Source organism: Cryptotermes secundus, unplaced genomic scaffold (genome assembly GCF_002891405.2).
Source record: "Cryptotermes secundus unplaced genomic scaffold, Csec_1.0 scaffold958, whole genome shotgun sequence".
NCBI classification, from domain to species: Eukaryota; Metazoa; Arthropoda; class Insecta; order Blattodea; family Kalotermitidae; genus Cryptotermes; species Cryptotermes secundus.
The window spans coordinates 1002363-1008039 of record NW_019720583.1 but is presented as its reverse complement, the minus strand read 5'-3'; the positions used below and the strand labels follow the sequence as shown (position 1 = coordinate 1008039).

The 5677-nt window shown below is 42.5% G+C and overlaps 1 protein-coding gene across 6 annotated transcripts in view; it reads left to right on the top strand.

Moving 5' to 3' along the window:
- The first annotated feature begins 199 nt into the window (after window positions 1-199).
- LOC111869881 (homeobox protein onecut) overlaps window positions 200-5677 on the top strand; it is a 353957-nt gene continuing 348479 nt past the window's right edge. For 2 of the 6 annotated variants that reach the window (XM_033753602.1, XM_033753599.1), the window contains exon 1: window positions 201-392. The gene's annotated coding sequence lies outside the window, so the exon portion shown is untranslated. Of the gene's footprint in view, window positions 393-5677 lie in introns of all 6 variants that reach the window. The other 4 variants (XM_033753600.1, XM_023861752.2, XM_023861734.2 and 1 more) reach the window with 4 other exon arrangements.

Below are 5677 nucleotides of genomic sequence, written 5' to 3'. Positions count from 1 at the left end.
ATTCCACCAATTGCTCCACAATCACCCTCACCTATCATCTGGGGCTGGTACAATAGGCCAGAAGTGGCCACAGTACAAGGGACTTAGTCCCACCCCACTAGCAATAAAAAAATAGAAATAATAAAAAATAACAAGAAAAAAGAGAATAAATGAACACTTTAGTAAAATTTTAAATTTATTGTACATGCAAAAATACAAGCAAATGAGTGAAATAATATTTGACCTTCGAAATTCAATATGTGATAGTCTGTACGAACATCATATTAACAAGTAGGCACTATCCGACCAGATGGCGTTGCCTTGCGTGCACTACGCAGACAACAGACCCAGCAGACAAACTGAAATCAGCTTCACAACAACATGCAAGACACAGCAGTTCTCCCAAATGTAAGGTAAGAAACAATTTTAATATCAAATCTCAATATTTAAGTCCCGCTCACACTCCAGACCAGGAAGAACCCAAATAAATAGGTACAAAAACATATGTACACGCAACTAATACATTTTCTTTTATTGCTAGTGGGGTGGGACTAAGTCCCTTGTACTGTGGCCACTTCTGGCCTGTTGTACCAGCCCCAGATGATTGGTGAGGGTGATTGTGGAGCAATTGGTGGAATGAAGATTGGCAGGTGAAACCGAAGTACTCGGATTAAGCCTGCCCCAGCCCCACTTTGTCCACCACAAATCTCACTTGACCAGACCCGGGATCGAACCCGGACCGCCGCGGTGGGAAGCCAGCTACTATAACTAATATATACAGACAGAACCTAAAACCTTAATATACGTTTAATTAGAATAATGAAGCATTTTAACTATTAATATTTAATCTTTGAGTCGAACATACATTTTTATATGTAACGGAATTATTACCACTTAAATACCAGTATTCCAGTCAGTGTAGGAACGCTAGCAGACGAATACAGGTGAATGTAAACAAGCCAAATACCTGGTGATAGCTTCATGAGTTGAAACATGTTGTAAGACACGTCGCATTTATGGAGTGTCCATATTAAGTGTTGTGTTTTTTCTCTATGGCTATACAGCCCTTGGGATCTTGGCTGCATTTTTCAGTTTCTTGATCTTGTACACAGTCGGCAGAACTCCTTGGACGGGGGATCAGCCTGTCGCAAGGCCGCTACCTACACACAGAACAACACAGACAGAATAAACGTACACACACATCCATGTCTCGAGTTGGATTCGGACCCACGACCCCAGTGTCAGAGCCGTCAGAACGGGCGAAGGAGGTTCATGCCTTAGACCGAGCGATTACTGATCGGCACCTGCTGAGTTCACGGAATAAAGCAAAGAAATATTAACTAGTATTTTCTAACAGTAAAATTGTCCCTGTGCTCAATTAATTAAGCACTACGCCATGAAGGCGTATGGGGGAGTGGATGTATAGATCTACATTTTCTTGATCTCTGCACTAATTGGAGGTAAGTGGTCAGCCTCACACCCCAGCCGCTTTATCCCCGGGGAAAGCGCCCCCGGTAATTATTGGATAGGAGGTGGGGTGGACCCTAGAGACGGTCTGGACGACGTGGAGAAGAGAAAATTCTTGATCCTACCGGGACTCGAACTCGACTCCTCAGTCGTCCAGCCCATAGCCAGTCGTTATAACGAGTACATTTGAAATATCTTGATGTGAGAATAGAACAAGATGTAGGACTGTTCATAAAATAATTATTTGAGTTAACGTTCCTTTCGGTAGACTAACACGGAATGAGGTATGAGGTGTCTCCTAGGAGCCGCCACTCGCTCCTTCACAAATGTGTCCGATCTCTGACATAGAAACCGCACAACATGCCTAGGTAGAAAAAAATGTATTTTAATGTGCTTTTTTTGCTGATGTAAACCTTAGACTTTTCCTTTTAATTTTCCGAAGAACACGATAAAACGTACTTGCTCCCGTGGAACGCTGTCTTACTCTGTTCGAAGTACAAGTTATCTTAGCCTACAAATGTTTCAGTTGTAAGCATAAATACTACATATGTTTGATTTATTTTTGAGTTTATTTACCGAAGCTATTTTAACTGGAGGTTTTATAAAACTGATTGATATGGGAAAACCCTAACAATAAATAGGTAAGAATTTTACCTGAGGCTGTAGTGACGTAATGCAAAATCTGCTCTGATTTGCACTTAGAGATAATGAAGAAAACCACGAAAAGGCATACATAATACACCCCAGTTATTTTCTAAAATTATTTTTCACTTTGCATCATAAATACCCTACTGCTCTTCTCCACTGTTTTGTCTGGACTTTCTACCGCCTCCTTTACCCTTCATTCCTGTATTGGAGAAATAGCAGGTTGGCACAGTGTAAAGGCGCGTCCACATTACTCGTGCTCGTGCTCGTCGGGAGACTCGTCTGGCTTTTACTTGTGCCCGTAAATCTTCGTCCACACTACTTCAGTTGCTCGCCAGGCTTCGGCGCGTGAGGATCCGTATATTTACTCGTAGTGTGTATAGGCTGTAGTCGTATTTTAATTTATTGGCTATAGTTTTTAAATTAAAAATTAAAAATTTGCTTGTCTCATGACTTGTCATATCGTCCACATTACTCGCGATCATAGCGAGTCACACGAGCACGAGTATTGTGGACGCGCCTTTAGAGTGTGTGACCAGTATTTACGAGGTTTGCGGTTTGAAACGCCGCTACACAGCCCCTTATTTTGCTGAACTTTGCATCGATACCTACGATACTGTAGGTCGTGGTGTCTTCTCTTTCGAATAGGCCTAGCTCCGATTATGCGCATATTCTGTTTTACATGATGTAATTTCAACATATGATATGCAGTCAGTAAATGAACTAAGAATATATAATTTATTCGAGAAATTTGGAACAGAATTTTAAAATATAACATTACTATATTAATTCTTGTCGGTTCACAGGCCATTAAAATCTAGAAGTGATATTCATTTCGTATAGTGATTGAAATGTGGGAACATAGAGCCGGGATAGCTCAGTCAGTACAGCGACAAGCTATGGGCCAGGGGCAAGAAATTTCTCTCCTCTCCATAGTGTCCAGACCGGCTCTGGGGCCCATCCAACCTTATATCAAATGGATACCAGAGGCTGTTTCCCCGGAGATAAAGCGGCAGGAGCATGAAACTGACCAAATGCAAATGCAGTACAAATTTTACATTATGTCACTTACTTACTTACTTACTTACTCATGGAGTTGAGCCCTTCTTGAGGAGCCGCCAATTCTGCAGCTACTCAAGAATTTCCCAGCATTTTATGAAACCCCAAGTTTCATTACCGTGTTCACAAGAGCCCTCCACTCGTCCCTATCCTGAGCCAGAACAACCAATCCATATCATCCCATCCTATCTCTCTAAGATCCATTTTAATATTGTCCACCCACCTACTTCTTGTTCTTCCCAGTGGTCTCTTCTCTTCCGGCTTTCCAACCAATATCCTGCATGTATTTCCATTCTACATAATTCGTGCTACATGCCCTACCTACCTCACCCTCGTTGACTTGATCATTCTAATTATACTTGGAGAAGAGTACAAGTTATGAAGTTATGCAGTTTTCTCCAACCTGTCACTTCATCTCTCTTCGGTCCAAATATTTATGTCACTACCACCTCAAGCTAAATCCTTACCTATTTATTTATAGGATTTTCCCACATTAAACAGTTTCATAAAACCTCCAGTTAAAATATTTTCGGTGAATGAACCCACCCAAAAAATGAAACATATGAAGTATTTTTGCTTACAACTGGAGAAATTAATTTGAAACACTGGCGGAGTTATACCTCCACTTCCTCCTACGTCTTCATGGCGTGCTTTTTATTTAATTAGGCACGGGGACAACTTTTGCTGGGACGCCCAGAAGTCTGTTGGGTTCCTCACACTGGGCTCACTTGTAAAATGCTCGAGCCAAACACTGGTAGAGGTTTTCATTAAGAACAACAAACTTTACAGCGCTGACCGCTAGACCGAACGGCCGATCACAGTGGCCTCGCGGTCTAAGGCATGAACAGTCTTCGCCCGCTCAAACAGTGGGGTCGTGTGTTCGAATATCACTTGAAGCATGGATGTTTGTGCTGTCCTATGTGCAGGTTGAGGCCTTACGTCGGGATGATCCCCCGTCCAAGGAGGCCTACCAACAAAGGATTGTACAACCATAGATGAGTTAGATCGAATGTTTCAGTTTAGCATTCACGAATCGTGTTTGAGACCCTGGGTTGCATATTGGCTCCAAGAGTGGCTACCCTAGCTGAAGATCATTCCTTTTCCTCTTTCAAGGTCTTTCCAGACAAATTCAAGAACAGTTCACTTCTCTACGTTTTATTCTCGCTTCATCACCAGTATTTAACCACGCCACACTAATATTCTTAGACAGATAAGAAAGATTCGTAAAGGAACCTCAGAAAAGCAAGCATTAGTTGCTAGTTCAATTTGATGGGAGATTCACATACCACAGATGATCAGTAACCGGATTCTCTGACTTCTCGATTTGCAGAGATATTGTGCTGGACACTGTCCGTTATCTGGGGTACATTTGATACACACTGTGCCTTCCTGTCGTCATGTTTACGTGGGGGAAGTTGGCCCTTTAGAAAGAGTTAGGAAGACTAATTTTTTTTTTCGACGGGCTCAGCTGAGTAGGATCCCTTCTGTCCTTTCGCTTGATGACGGAAACGTATCCAATTTCCGAAACGTTATACCTTGCGCTTCAAATATATCTCGCACAATGGACAGGCTCAACATAATATAGTATTAACATAATAAATCAACAATTCTCACATACCTTTAGGGAATGGTTAAATTCCTTAATGCATTTCCATACATTTTAATAATATATTTATTCTAAGTACAATTTTAATGACAAATGTTTAATCCTTCGAATAAATCGTACATAAATAATTACCATAATTCATCATAAGCCGATTACAGTGGCCGCGCTGTCTAAAGCATGAACTGTCTTAGCTCGCTCGAACACTGAGATCGTGGGTTCCAATCCCTCTCGAGGCATGGCTATCTGTGTGCTTTTATTCTGTGTGAAGGCAGCGGCCTTGCGACGGGCTGATCGCCAGTGCATGGAGATCTACAGTCTGTGTATAGATTACGAAACTGAAAAAGCGGCGAAAGTCCGGTAGGGCTGTAGGACCATAGATAGATAGACACTCCGTGCCATAGCTCAAGCGGTTAAGCGGCCCATACACGTACGAGTCTGGCTAGCGAGTCAGGCTCGGCAAGGAGCCGGACTCGGATTAATTTAACCACACACGTATGAGCGTGGCGACCCACACACGAACGAGTTTGGCTCATTGGAACCCGAGCCCAGTCGGACTTGCGAGCCAGATTCGTACGTGTATGAACCCCCTTAGTCGCTGGCTTTCCACCGCGGCGGCCCGTGTTCGATCCCGGGTCTGTTCTAGTTGGATTCGTGGTGGACAAAGTGGCGCTCGGGCGGGTTTTCTCCGAGTAATTCGGTTTCCCCTGCCAATCTTTATTCAATCAAATTCTTCATCATTATAATCAACCGGGACAGACTACAATAGGCCAATCAGTGGCCGCCGTACCGAGTGGACCCAGTTTGACTCCACCCCCCATTAAGCGAATTAAAAAACTTAGATAGATAGATAGATAGATAGATAGATAGATAGATAGATAGATAGATAGATAGATAGATAGATAGATAGATAGATAGATAGAT